The sequence below is a fragment of the Eleutherodactylus coqui genome, unplaced genomic scaffold (assembly GCF_035609145.1).
Source record: "Eleutherodactylus coqui strain aEleCoq1 unplaced genomic scaffold, aEleCoq1.hap1 HAP1_SCAFFOLD_34, whole genome shotgun sequence".
Lineage (NCBI taxonomy): Eukaryota > Metazoa > Chordata > Amphibia > Anura > Eleutherodactylidae > Eleutherodactylus > Eleutherodactylus coqui.
The window spans coordinates 723,454-737,244 of NW_027101931.1; the positions used below are offsets into that span (position 1 = coordinate 723,454).

At 57.8% G+C, this 13,791-nt stretch overlaps 2 long non-coding RNA genes across 2 annotated transcripts in view; one reads left to right on the forward strand and one right to left on the reverse strand.

Annotated features, from left to right (window-relative positions):
* Positions 1-2,258: 2,258 nt before the first annotated feature.
* Positions 2,259-5,108, reverse strand: LOC136593660 (uncharacterized). Its single transcript, XR_010788279.1, has 3 exons — positions 4,868-5,108; positions 4,601-4,733; positions 2,259-3,191 (listed from the first exon to the last, which is right to left on the reverse strand). It is a non-coding gene; the product is annotated as an uncharacterized lncRNA (long non-coding RNA).
* Positions 5,109-6,020: 912 nt separating this feature from the next.
* The window catches only part of LOC136593671 (uncharacterized), a 28,900-nt gene continuing 21,129 nt past the window's right edge, over positions 6,021-13,791 (forward strand). The window contains exon 1 of the long non-coding RNA XR_010788283.1: positions 6,021-6,070. This is a non-coding gene — a long non-coding RNA (uncharacterized lncRNA). The remainder of the gene's footprint in view (positions 6,071-13,791) is intronic.

The following is a 13,791-nucleotide window of genomic DNA, read 5'->3' on the forward strand; positions in this document are numbered from 1 at the left end:
CCTTTGCTACAGGAATATTACAGGGGTCTGTGTATACTATGGGTGCACTAAGTCTTCCCATTGTAGTGTTCTACCTATCTGGGCCAAAGAAAAACCCCGACTGACTAGGGCATGGAGTGTGGGCCGCGGCCAACATGTATTTCCTCTCATGTCACCTCAGCAATCCGGGGCACTGCAATGGGATTTCTTTCTGTGCCGTCTGTGGGTTCCTGCTAGCCACCCATGCTGTGGGTGCCCACAGACTTGCCACAGCGCAGTTGTACCTGCCAGACACTTTAAAAAAAAAATTGAATGTCAAGGGCATGGAGTGTTGGCTGCGGCCCACATCTATTTGCTCTCACGTCATCTCAGCTATCCAGGGCACTGCAATGGGATTTCTTTCTGTACCGTCTGTGGGTTCCTGCTAGCCACCCATGCTGTGGGTGCACACAGACTTGCCATTGAGGTGTTTTACCTGTCTGTCCCCAAAACACTGACAGACTTGGGTAGGGTGCAGAGTGCAGATGGTTTACCCCTTGCGTTGTCGATGAGTTATCCGACACCCAAACAGAATGAGTCGTGTGTGGATAGATGGAGTCCCCATTGCTATGTCACTCGCAGCACCTTGGGCCGCACAAGGTGTTTGCTGTGACAGAGGCTGTCCAAGGGCCCGTTCACATACTTTCCACACCAAGTATTGCTGCATTGTGGAGATGTGTAGAAGTGCTGGGCTGGCAGCTGAGTTCCCTTTATGCCCACGTTTGCAGCTCCTGACGGAGGTGGCACAGGATTGGAATGAAGATCGAACATCAATTTCTCATTGATTCTCTACAGCATTGTGGGCTATCGCCCCCCCTTCCCCTTCCTTTTAAAGAGAGTCGCTGCCTGGCCCTACCAACCCTCTGCAGTGTGTGCCTCCAGGTCCTCCTCATGGTAGATGCACTTATAAATAGACATGAGGGTGGTGTGGCTATGAGGGCAGCTGATGGTTGCGCAGGGGCACTTTTGTGTGCGCTGCGTACGCAGGGTCATGCCGGGGGGTTGGGCAGCATGTAACCCAGGAGAAGAGGCAGCGGTGTGTCCCGCAGGCAGTGATTGTGCTTGGTTGGAGGTAGTATGGTGCTTAGCAAAGGTGTGCCTTGCTACTGAGGGTTTGTCCAAAGTAAACATTGTTAGGGGGGGGGGCACTCTTGCCGCTATTGTGGCTTAATAGTGAGACCTGGGAACCTGAGATGCAGCCCTGCATGTTGCCCCTCGCCTGCCCTATCCGTGTCGTTTCCATCACTTTCGTAGGTTTTGAAGATTTGCACAAATGAAAACCTTAGCGAGCATCGGCGATATACAAAAATGCTCGAGTCGCCCATTGACTTCAATGGGGTTCGTTACTCGAAACGAACTCTCGAACATCGCGGAAAGCTCGACTTTTGGTGCTCGCTCATCTCTAGTGTACAGCCCTGTTGCAGGAAGGGTTAATTGTAATATGTATTAATAGTTATCTTATTTCTCCTTTCGTATAATGTACCCAACATAAGATCATAATAGACCTTGAGGAAACATTATTATAGCATGTATTTGGATTTTCACTCAATTTCTTCAGAAGGGTCGGTGATCCAAGGAATTATTCCATTTTCCAGATTGGAGTCAGAACGGAATTTTTTCCCCCTTAAATGAGCAAAATTGGCTTCTACCTCATTGGGTTCTTTTTTGCCTTCCTCTGGATCAACATTGGGGGGGGGGGAATAAGCTTACGATGATGGACAGATGTCTGTTGGCCTTACACAATATGCTTCTATTTTCCTTTTGCACATGGAGCTGTTGGAACAGGTGTGATATTTGCCACAATGAGGGTGGTTTTAAGACACAAGTCTTCCTGTTCTCTGGGTCTCTGGCAATTCTGTCCCTAAAGCTACTCACATACCTTAAATAGCTGTCAGCTCAGTCAACACCTATCAACCCTGACTCCCCCACCCAAGTTAAGCATGTATGTATCTTCCTTGGACGTATCACCATTGAAAAAAATGTTCCCCATCCTTCTTTGAGTGACAGTGAATATTGGGAAGAGTTGGACATTACTGTACACATTGACTAGTAAGCTAATCCTGCTGAACTTGATGGGTTCATTTAACTTTTTTTAATGTGTTTTCATCATCTTTCATTTTTTTTAGATAACCTCTACTAAATCATAGAAGCAAGCTGATTTGAGAGTTTACCCAAAGTAACCACTTTACTTTTTATTTGCAACATTTCTAGATAAATCTCCCCCAAGATCCATTGCGAGGTTTGGAAATTAGGTCCATTTTATTATCTACATTTCAGAAATAGACAATATCTTTATTTGTTGTACAAGTTTAGATTTACATTTCATATAAATTACTTCTTTACTTCTAAACATTGACTGATGACCGAGTTGAGGCCTTTGGCATACTTTCCCTCTACCACATATTTCTGGAGATTTGTACAATGACATATACTGACATCAAAAGTCTTGGGACAGGAACTAATATTATGTAGGGCTGTTTCTAGCCCAGCAAAGTGCAGCAACTCGATTCCACAAGTAGATAAAAGACATTTGGAGAAATGTTGAGCCGTCTGGCAGAGGTGATGTGGTGGGTCTTCTGCTCCCATATACCACAGTAGCTAAAGAACACAGCACTGACCTGTGGGATATGTCTGCGGGACCTCCAGCAATGAATGTGGATTTGATTTATGCAGAGACAATTGTAGCAAGATGCCACCAGTCTTGATCATTAAGCACTAGTTTCCACTTTGAAAAAATTACACCCACAGTAGACAGCAATTAGGTTTTCACATGATACTGTGGATTGAGAAATGTTAACTGCCCATACAACTTCGGAAATTGAATGTCCCATCCTCCGGAACCCACTATCATATGTCACTTGTACTCAAAAAGTCGCCTCACCATGAGCACATTGGCCAGCGTTCAGTCTCACAAGATAACACCTAACAATTTATACAGATGGGGGTGATCCCAAGCCGTCATCTCAGATAATGCCACTTCATAATCAATTTACATACTACTATCCCATGACTTTCGGCATGTCAGTGTAAAACACTAAAAAGCATCCCTGGGCAGTGACACAGATATGACAAAAACATGGGAAACTCTGCATCTTCTAGGTGGGTCTTCTTCATAATTTCGATGAATTGCTTTGCAGGTATGGCTTCAGGTAAGTCTGAAATACTGGATTTGCCTGTAAGAAAATTAAAACAGGTATATTATCAACACCCCAATATTTTTTTTTTATCTACTTTAGCCATAAAATGCAACAAAAACATTTTTGAACATCTTTTAACACCTAAAAGTCAGGATGGTAGAGCTACAAGATTTTTTGCAAACAGCAAAGCCACAGGGTGAATGCCAGTGTGCCATACTCTTAGATGCTGTTCTCATTTTAACAGGAAATGATGGCACATGCCAAAAAACTTAAATGTGGATAGTGCTTAGCACCATCCCCCTACATATACAACCCCTTTAACACTGGCCTGAGGATTACAACTTATTTCTTATCCACAGGACAGGGCATAACTTGCTGATCAATGGGAGTCTTGCCGCTGAGACCCTCACCGATCTCGAGAATCGGGGTCCTAAGTCCCCCTATACCTGTCACTGAGGGATCACTTCATGCCCGACCGTGACGTCAGAATGAATGGAGCGCTGGCCAAGCATGCACAGTAGGGTGGCCCAAAAAACTCAAAACTCAGCTACAAAGCAAGACACCCTCTAATTGTTTTCTTTTTAACAAACCTTTATTTGGGGCAATTTCAGGTTCTTATGTCTACGGCAAGGTTGTGCTCAAAGACCATGAATTTTCAGACTTTTTACTAACGACGAAGAAGAAAAACAACCATTTCCTTAAGTTGTGGAAGCAAATCACAAGGTTGTTCCAACACAGATTACTAAGAAGTCTGCTGTCCAGTCCTTAGGCGCTGACTGACAAGGATTTGTGTTGTAATTTTGATTATTTTCATACATTTTGAGGTATTTTTGGAGGAACAGTACAAATGTGTAGACTGTCAGGACAAATGCCACTGTTAATGTTTTAAAGTATACTAGATCTTTTGCAAAAGCAAATTTGTTAGTATAAATGCTGTAGCTCGTGTGACTGGAAATCTGGCGCATAAGCGCTATTTCTCATAATATACATCAGTTTTGAGCATCATCTTGCAGTTGGAATTTAAAGCTAAAACTTTACCCCAACATTAATATTAGCAGATGTAACAGATTGGGAAGTTGTCTTGCTGTATAGCTGCCACTTTATTATTTGCCATATCTCTATGGGCCACCCGAGTACACAGCCGCCGCTCCATTCATTTCAATGCAGCTGACAGAAATACCCTAGTACTTATTGCTCGGCTATCTCCTGCAGTACCATTGAAAATCAATGGAGTGGCAGCATGCTTGTACGACCATCATGGCATTCAGTCTCCTCCTCGCTGCAGTGGGTGTAGTAAGCCCACAGTGAGGAGGACGGTGGACACACGACCCCAATCAGCAGGTTATTCCCCATCATGTGGGCAGGGGATAACATGTGATTCTGGTACAACCTCTTTAAAAGAAACTAGGTGTGGAATGTGAATGTTCATCTCACTCAGATCTCACCTTCTTGTTCTCAGGGTTTTTCTGAGCCCATTCCAGCAGGCTATGATACACATTCCCATCATACATCCCAAGGGCCGATAACAACTGTTCATCTGTGAAATCAAAAGCATCAACCAGAAGTACTGCATCTTTCCTACAAATAGAAGGAAACGCTTTAGAGTAAAGTTTTGAAAATTCTCCTGATTTCAGTCTATTAATATCAATAGGATGCAACTCTAGTCACTGCACTTCAGGTGCCAACCTGCACCAAACCTTGTGGTTACTCACCGGAGCTCAGCCAGGAGGCCCAGGTAAGCTGTAGTGATCACGTCCAGCTGTTTCCCTGATAGGTACCCATGTTGTAAGAAGTCACCAGCACTTGTGAATATTCCATGTAAAGCATACAGGTCACAGAGCCGCTTCAGAACGGCTTTAACGTCAGGCTGATCGGGGAGTGAATTCAGAGCCGAGATGAAAACCTTCACTGTTAAGAAGTTTGAATGAGCCTAAAAGACACATAACCACATTGGCTGGATGCACTCAATGGAAAACTAAATGTATTGTGTTATTCATTGCTTGTGTAAATGCTTTGGATTGTCGATACAGAAATCCTGCAGCATTTCCATCCCTATGTGAAAATCCCCTTAGGGCAGTCATGGAGACACGAGAAAAAAATACATTTCACAATCTGGATATTGAAAAACCACATACCATACATTTATTTCTAAACACTCCTTACTGCGGAATGTTAATTAACAACAAGAAATTAACAAATTTGTCACAAAACTGTGTACGCTAAATAAATGTTTTATATGAATGCACAAGGCGGTGAGCCCACTATAGACTTGGCTCCAATTTCTTAATTTCTTCTGCCTGCTGAGGGGAGAGAAAGGTCAGTCAAACAACCTAGACGTAGCAACAAAAGGGGTTTCACCAGCAGCACTCTATAATAGCCAGTATGGGTGGGACAAAGCACCATATGCAAGAGCCACAGTACACAGGAACCTGAACTTTTGTTCCCTTAATAAAAGTACCATATAGGGAACACACACACACACAGGCCCCCCTAGGAATAGCGACCCCTGCAGCACTGACCCAGACAGGCTCTTCAGACATAGTGGGCAATGAGCAATAATGAGGGAAGAAGTAATCTGGCTTCCAATACAGTAAGACCAGCAATGGCAGCCGCAGTGCTTCACACCCCGCGGAGTGTCACTGACAGCAGGAGGAGCCGCCTGTCCTCCACCTCAGTACTGTCAGACCCCGAGGTCACGTGGTGCACGCTGCGGCGCTCTTCTCTCCACAACATTCCCCCCGCCACGGCATGCTTTACACCTGAAGTGGTGGGCGGGGCATAGGGTTGATAGTTTCGCCGGGAACCAGCCGTCAGAGCTCACCACGCGCTGAGGAGAAGCCCCGCCCCTGCAGTGTCCGCGCGCAGCCAGCACTGAGGAGGGGAGCCGGCTGTGGTGGGCAGCTGCAACTGGTGAGGTAAGTGCTCTTCTGTGGAGGGCTCTCTTCTGCACGGGGTGTGTCTGGTCCCCCCCCCCTCTCTCTTCTGCGTGTGACCCCCTCTCCCGGGGTGTGGTGTGACGGGGCCCCTTATGCAGATGTGAAGGTCATGTGGCTTTTACCACTAAGGGCAGCTGCACACGACTGGGTCGGCTACTGCATGCTAGAGCCCGCAGCGTCATCCGCCCCCGTGCCCTGCCGACGCCCGCGTGTACCTGCTTCTGCCCGCAGTGTCATCCACCCCCGTGCCTGGCCGGCGTCTACGTATACCTGCTTCTGCCCGCAGCGTCATCCGCACCCTTGCCCGGCGTCTGGGTGTGCCTGCTTCTGCCCGCAGCGTCATCCGTCCCCGTGTCCGCGTGTACCTGCTTTTGCCCGCAGTATCATCCGCCCCTGTGCCCGGCCAGTGTCCGCATGTACCTGCTTCTGCCCACAGCGTAATCCGCCCCCATGCCGGGCATCTGCATGTACCTGCTTCTGCCCGCAGTGTCATCCGCCCCTGTGCCCGACATCCGCGTGTCCCTTCTTCTGCCCGCAGCGTCATCCGTGTCTCGTGTCCACGTGTCCCTGCTTCTGCCCGCAGCGTCATCCGTGTCTCGCGTCCACGTGTCCCTGCTTCTGCCCACAGTGTCATCCGTACCCGGCGTCTGCGTGTACCTGCTTCTGCCCACAGCGTCATCCGCCCCCGGCGTCCGCGTGTACCTGCTTCTGCCCGCAGCGTCATCTGCCCCCGTGCCCGGCGTCCGCATGTCCCTGCTTCTGCCCACAGCGTCATCCGGCGTCCGCGTGTACCTGCTTCTGTCCGCAGCGTCATCTGCCCCCGTGCCTGGCATCCGCATGTAACTGCTTCTGCCTGCAGCGTCATCTGCCCCCGTGCCCGGCGTCCGCATGTCCCTGCTTCTGCCCGCAGAGTCATCCGTGCCCGGCGTCCGCGTTTCCCTGCTTCTGCCTGCAGCGTCATCTGTGCCCGGCGTCCGCATGTCCCTGCTTCTGCCCACAGCGTTATCCGTGCCTGGCGTCAGCGTATACCTGCTTCTGCTTGCAGCGTCATCCGCCCCCGTGCCCGGCGTCTGCGTGTACCTGCTTCTGTCCGCAGCGTCATCCGTCCCCGTGCCCTGCCTCAGCATGTACCTGCTTCTGGCCGCAGCGGCATCCGCCCCCGTGCCCGGCCGGCGTCTTCGTATACCTGCTCTTGGCCGCAGCGTCATCCGGCCCCATACCCGACGTCTGCGTGTACCTGCTTCTGTCCGCATCGTCATCCGCCCCCGTGGTCGGGGTCCGTGTGTACCTGCTTCTGGCCGCAGCGTCATCCGCCCCCGTGCCCGGCGCCCGCGTGTACCTGCTTTTGGCCGCAGCGTCATCTGCCACTGTGCCCGGCCAGCGTCCACGTGTACCTGCTCTTGGCCGCAGCATCGTCCGCCCCCATACTAGGTGTCTGCGTGTACCTGCTTCTGGCCGCAGCGGCATCCGCCCCCCTGCCCGGCCGGCGTCTTCATATACCTGCTCTTGGCCGCAGCGTCATCCGCCCCCATACCCGACGTCTGCGTGTACCTGCTTCTATCCGCAGCGTCATCCGCCCCCGTGCCCGGGGTCCGTGTGTACCTGCTTCTGGCCGCAGCGTCATCCGCCCCCGTGCCCGGCGCCCGCGTGTACCTGCTTTTGGCCACAGCGTCATCTGCCACTGTGCCCGGCCAGCGTCCACGTGTACCTGCTCTTGGCCGCAGCATCATCCGCCCCCATACTAGGTGTCTGCGTGTCCCTGCTTCTGCCCACAGCGTCATCCGTGCCCGGCATCCGCGTGTACCTGCTTCTGCCCACAGCGTCATCCGCCCCCGGCGTCTGAGTGTACCTGCTTCTGCCCGCAGCGTCATCTGCCCCCGTGCCCGGCGTCCGCATGTCCCTGCTTCTGCCCACAGCGTCATCCGCCCCCGGCATCCGCGTGTACCTGCTTCTGTCCGCAGCGTCATCTGCCCCCGTGCCCGGCGTCCGCATGTCCCTGCTTCTGCCCGCAGAGTCATTCGTGCCCGGCGTCCGCGTTTCCCTGCTTCTGCCTGCAGCGTCATCTGTGCCCGGCGTCCGCGTGTCCCTGCTTCTGCCCACAGCGTTATCCGTGCCTGGCATCAGCGTATACCTGCTCCTGCTCGCAGCGTCATCTGCCCCCGTGCCCCTCGTGTGCGTGTACCTGCTTCTGGCCGCAGCGGCATCCTCCCCCGTGCCCGGCCGGCGTCTTCGTATACCTGCTCTTGGCCGCAGCGTCATCCGCCCCCATACCCGACGTCTGTGTGTACCTGCTTCTGTCCGCAGCGTCATCCCCCCCCGTGCCCGGGGGCCGTGTGTACCTGCTTCTGGCCACAGCGTCATCCGCCCCCGTGCCCGGCGCCCGCGTGTACCTGCTTTTGGCCGCAGCGTCATCTGCCACTGTGCCCGGCCAGCGTCCACGTGTACCTGCTCTTGGCCGCAGCATAATCCGCCCCCATACTAGGTGTCTGCGTGTACCTGCTTCTGTCCGCAGCGGCATCCGCACCCCCTGCCCGGCGTCCGCGTGTACCTGCTTCTGCCTGCAGCATCATCCCTCCCATGCCAAGCGTCAGCGTGTACCTGCTTCTGCCCGCAGCATCATCCGCCCCTGTGCCCGGCTGGCGTCCGTGTGTACCTGCTTCTGCCCGCAGCGTCATCCATCCCCATGTCCGGCCGGCGTCCGTGTGTACCTGCTTCTGCCCGCAGCATCAACCTCCCCCGTGCCTGGCGTCCGCGTGTCCCTGCTTCTGTCCGCAGCGTCATCCACCGCCGTGCCCGGCGGCCGCGTGTCCCTGCTTCTGCCCGCAGCGTCATCCACCGCGGTGCCCGGCAGCCGCGTGTCCCTGCTTATGCCCGCAGCGTCATCCACCGCCGTGCACAGCGTCCGCGTGTCCCTGCTTCTGCCCGCAGCGTCATCTGCCCCCGTGCCCGGCGTCCGCATGTCCCTGCTTCTGCCCACAGCGTCATCCGCCCCCGGCATCCGCGTGTGCCTGCTTCTGCCCGCAGCGTCATCCGTCCCCGTGTCCGCGTGTACCTGCTTTTGCCCGCAGTATCATCCGCCCCTGTGCCCGGCCAGTGTCCGCATGTACCTGCTTCTGCCCGCAGTGTCATCCGCCCCTGTGCCCGACATCCGCGTGTCCCTTCTTCTGCCCGCAGCGTCATCCGTGTCTCGTGTCCACGTGTCCCTGCTTCTGCCCGCAGCGTCATCCGTGTCTCGCGTCCACGTGTCCCTGCTTCTGCCCACAGCGTCATCCGTACCCGGCGTCTGCGTGTACCTGCTTCTGCCCACAGCGTCATCCGCCCCCGGCGTCCGCGTGTACCTGCTTCTGCCCGCAGCGTCATCTGCCCCCGTGCCCGGCGTCCGCATGTCCCTGCTTCTGCCCACAGCGTCATCCGGCGTCCGCGTGTACCTGCTTCTGTCCGCAGCGTCATCTGCCCCCGTGCCTGGCATCCGCATGTAACTGCTTCTGCCTGCAGCGTCATCTGCCCCCGTGCCCGGCGTCCGCATGTCCCTGCTTCTGCCCGCAGAGTCATCCGTGCCCGGCGTCCGCGTTTCCCTGCTTCTGCCTGCAGCGTCATCTGTGCCCGGCGTCCGCATGTCCCTGCTTCTGCCCACAGCGTTATCCGTGCCTGGCGTCAGCGTATACCTGCTTCTGCTTGCAGCGTCATCCGCCCCCGTGCCCGGCGTCTGCGTGTACCTGCTTCTGTCCGCAGCGTCATCCGTCCCCGTGCCCTGCCTCAGCATGTACCTGCTTCTGGCCGCAGCGGCATCCGCCCCCGTGCCCGGCCGGCGTCTTCGTATACCTGCTCTTGGCCGCAGCGTCATCCGGCCCCATACCCGACGTCTGCGTGTACCTGCTTCTGTCCGCATCGTCATCCGCCCCCGTGGTCGGGGTCCGTGTGTACCTGCTTCTGGCCGCAGCGTCATCCGCCCCCGTGCCCGGCGCCCGCGTGTACCTGCTTTTGGCCGCAGCGTCATCTGCCACTGTGCCCGGCCAGCGTCCACGTGTACCTGCTCTTGGCCGCAGCATCGTCCGCCCCCATACTAGGTGTCTGCGTGTACCTGCTTCTGGCCGCAGCGGCATCCGCCCCCCTGCCCGGCCGGCGTCTTCATATACCTGCTCTTGGCCGCAGCGTCATCCGCCCCCATACCCGACGTCTGCGTGTACCTGCTTCTATCCGCAGCGTCATCCGCCCCCGTGCCCGGGGTCCGTGTGTACCTGCTTCTGGCCGCAGCGTCATCCGCCCCCGTGCCCGGCGCCCGCGTGTACCTGCTTTTGGCCACAGCGTCATCTGCCACTGTGCCCGGCCAGCGTCCACGTGTACCTGCTCTTGGCCGCAGCATCATCCGCCCCCATACTAGGTGTCTGCGTGTCCCTGCTTCTGCCCACAGCGTCATCCGTGCCCGGCATCCGCGTGTACCTGCTTCTGCCCACAGCGTCATCCGCCCCCGGCGTCTGAGTGTACCTGCTTCTGCCCGCAGCGTCATCTGCCCCCGTGCCCGGCGTCCGCATGTCCCTGCTTCTGCCCACAGCGTCATCCGCCCCCGGCATCCGCGTGTACCTGCTTCTGTCCGCAGCGTCATCTGCCCCCGTGCCCGGCGTCCGCATGTCCCTGCTTCTGCCCGCAGAGTCATTCGTGCCCGGCGTCCGCGTTTCCCTGCTTCTGCCTGCAGCGTCATCTGTGCCCGGCGTCCGCGTGTCCCTGCTTCTGCCCACAGCGTTATCCGTGCCTGGCATCAGCGTATACCTGCTCCTGCTCGCAGCGTCATCTGCCCCCGTGCCCCTCGTGTGCGTGTACCTGCTTCTGGCCGCAGCGGCATCCTCCCCCGTGCCCGGCCGGCGTCTTCGTATACCTGCTCTTGGCCGCAGCGTCATCCGCCCCCATACCCGACGTCTGTGTGTACCTGCTTCTGTCCGCAGCGTCATCCCCCCCCGTGCCCGGGGGCCGTGTGTACCTGCTTCTGGCCACAGCGTCATCCGCCCCCGTGCCCGGCGCCCGCGTGTACCTGCTTTTGGCCGCAGCGTCATCTGCCACTGTGCCCGGCCAGCGTCCACGTGTACCTGCTCTTGGCCGCAGCATAATCCGCCCCCATACTAGGTGTCTGCGTGTACCTGCTTCTGTCCGCAGCGGCATCCGCACCCCCTGCCCGGCGTCCGCGTGTACCTGCTTCTGCCTGCAGCATCATCCCTCCCATGCCAAGCGTCAGCGTGTACCTGCTTCTGCCCGCAGCATCATCCGCCCCTGTGCCCGGCTGGCGTCCGTGTGTACCTGCTTCTGCCCGCAGCGTCATCCATCCCCATGTCCGGCCGGCGTCCGTGTGTACCTGCTTCTGCCCGCAGCATCAACCTCCCCCGTGCCTGGCGTCCGCGTGTCCCTGCTTCTGTCCGCAGCGTCATCCACCGCCGTGCCCGGCGGCCGCGTGTCCCTGCTTATGCCCGCAGCGTCATCCACCGCCGTGCACAGCGTCCGCGTGTCCCTGCTTCTGCCCGCAGCGTCATCCGCCCCCGTGCCCAGCGTCCGCGTGTACCTGCTACTGGCCGCAGTGTCATCCGCGCCCGGCCGCGTCCACATGTACCTGCTCTTGGCCGCAGCGTCATCCGCCCCCGTACCCGGCGTCTGCGTGTACCTGCTTCTGTCTGCAGCATCATCCGCGCCCGGCGTCTGCGTGTACCTGCTTCTGCCCGCAGCATCATCCGCCCCTGTGCCCGTCCGGCGTCTGCGTGTACCAGCTTCGGCCCGCAGCGTCATCTGGCCCTGTGCCCGGCGTCTGCGTGTACCTGCTTCTGCCCGCAGCGTCATCCTCCCCCGTGCACTGCATCTGCGTGTACCTGCTTCTGCCCGTAGCGTCATACACCCCCATGCCCGGCCCGCGTCCGCGTGTACCTGCTTCTGCCCGCAGCGTAATCCGCCCCTGTGCCCGGCATCTGCGTGTACCTGCTTCTGCTCGCAGCGTCATCCGTGGCCGGCGTCCACATGTCCCTGCTTCTGCCCACAGCGTCATCCGTGCCCGGCGTGCACGTGTGCCTGCTTCTGCCCACAGCGTCATCCGCCGCCGGCGTCCGCGTGTACCTGCTTCTGTCCGCAGCGTCATCTGCCCCCGTGCCCGGCGTCCGCATGTACCTGCTTCTGCCCGCATGGTCATCTGCCCCCGTGCCCAGCGTCCGCATGTCCCTGCTTCTGCCCACAGAGTCACCCGTGCCCTGCGTCCGCGTTTCCCTGCTTCTGCCCGCAGCGTCATCTGTGCCCGGCATCCGCGTGTCCCTGCTTCTGCCCGCAGTATCATCCGTGCCCGGCGCCCGCGTGTACCTGCTTTTGGCCGCAGCGTCATCCGCCCCCGTGCCCGGCCGGCGTCCGCGTGTACCTGCTCATGGGCGCAGCATTATCCGCCCCTTTACCAGGTGTCTGCGTGTACCTGCTTCCGTCTGCAGTGTCATCCGCCCCCCTGCCCGGCGTCTGCGTTTACCTGCTTCTGCCCGCAGCATCATCCGCCCCTGTGCCCGTCCGGCGTCTGCGTGTACCTGCTTCTGCCCGCAGCGTCATCTGGCCCTGTGCCCGGCGTTTGCGTGTACCTGCTTCTGCCCGCAGCGTCATCCTCCCCCGTGCACTGCATCTGCGTGTACCTGCTTCTGCCCGTAGCGTCATACACCCCCATGCCCGGCCCGCGTCCGCGTGTACCTGCTTCTGCCCGCAGCGTAATCCGCCCCTGTGCCCGGCAGGCGCGTGTCCCTGCTTATGCCCGCAGCGTCATCCACCGCCGTGCACAGCGTCCGCGTGTCCCTGCTTCTGCCCGCAGCGTCATCCGCCCCCGTGCCCAGCGTCCGCGTGTACCTGCTTCTGGCCGCAGCGTCATCCGCGCCCGGCCGCGTCCGCATGTACCTGCTCTTGGCCGCAGCGTCATCCGCCCCCGTACCCGGCGTCTGCGTGTACCTGCTTCTGTCTGCAGCATCATCCGCCCCCCGTGCCCGCGTCTGCGTGTACCTGCTTCTGCCCGCAGCATCATCCGCCCCTGTGCCCGTCCGGCGTCTGCGTGTACCTGCTTCTGCCCGCAGCGTCATCTGGCCCTGTGCCCGGCGTCTGCGTGTACCTGCTTCTGCCCGCAGCGTCATCCTCCCCCGTGTACTGCATCTGCGTGTACCTGCTTCTGCCCGTAGCGTCATACACCCCCATGCCCGGCCCGCGTCCGCGTGTACCTGCTTCTGCCCGCAGCGTAATCCGCCCCTGTGCCCGGCATCTGCGTGTACCTGCTTCTGCCCGCAGCGTCATCCGTGGCCGGCGTCCACATGTCCCTGCTTCTGCCCACAGCGTCATCCGTGCCCGGCGTGCACGTGTGCCTGCTTCTGCCCACAGCGTCATCCGCCGCCGGCGTCCGCGTGTACCTGCTTCTGTCCGCAGCGTCATCTGCCCCCGTGCCCGGCGTCCGCATGTACCTGCTTCTGCCCGCATGGTCATCTGCCCCCGTGCCCAGCGTCCGCATGTCCCTGCTTCTGCCCACAGAGTCACCCGTGCCCTGCGTCCGCGTTTCCCTGCTTCTACCCGCAGCGTCATCTGTGCCCGGCATCCGCGTGTCCCTGCTTCTGCCCGCAGTATCATCCGTGCCCGGCGCCCGCGTGTACCTGCTTTTGGCCGCAGCGTCATCCGCCCCCGTGCCCGGCCGGCGTCCGCGTGTACCTGCTCATGGC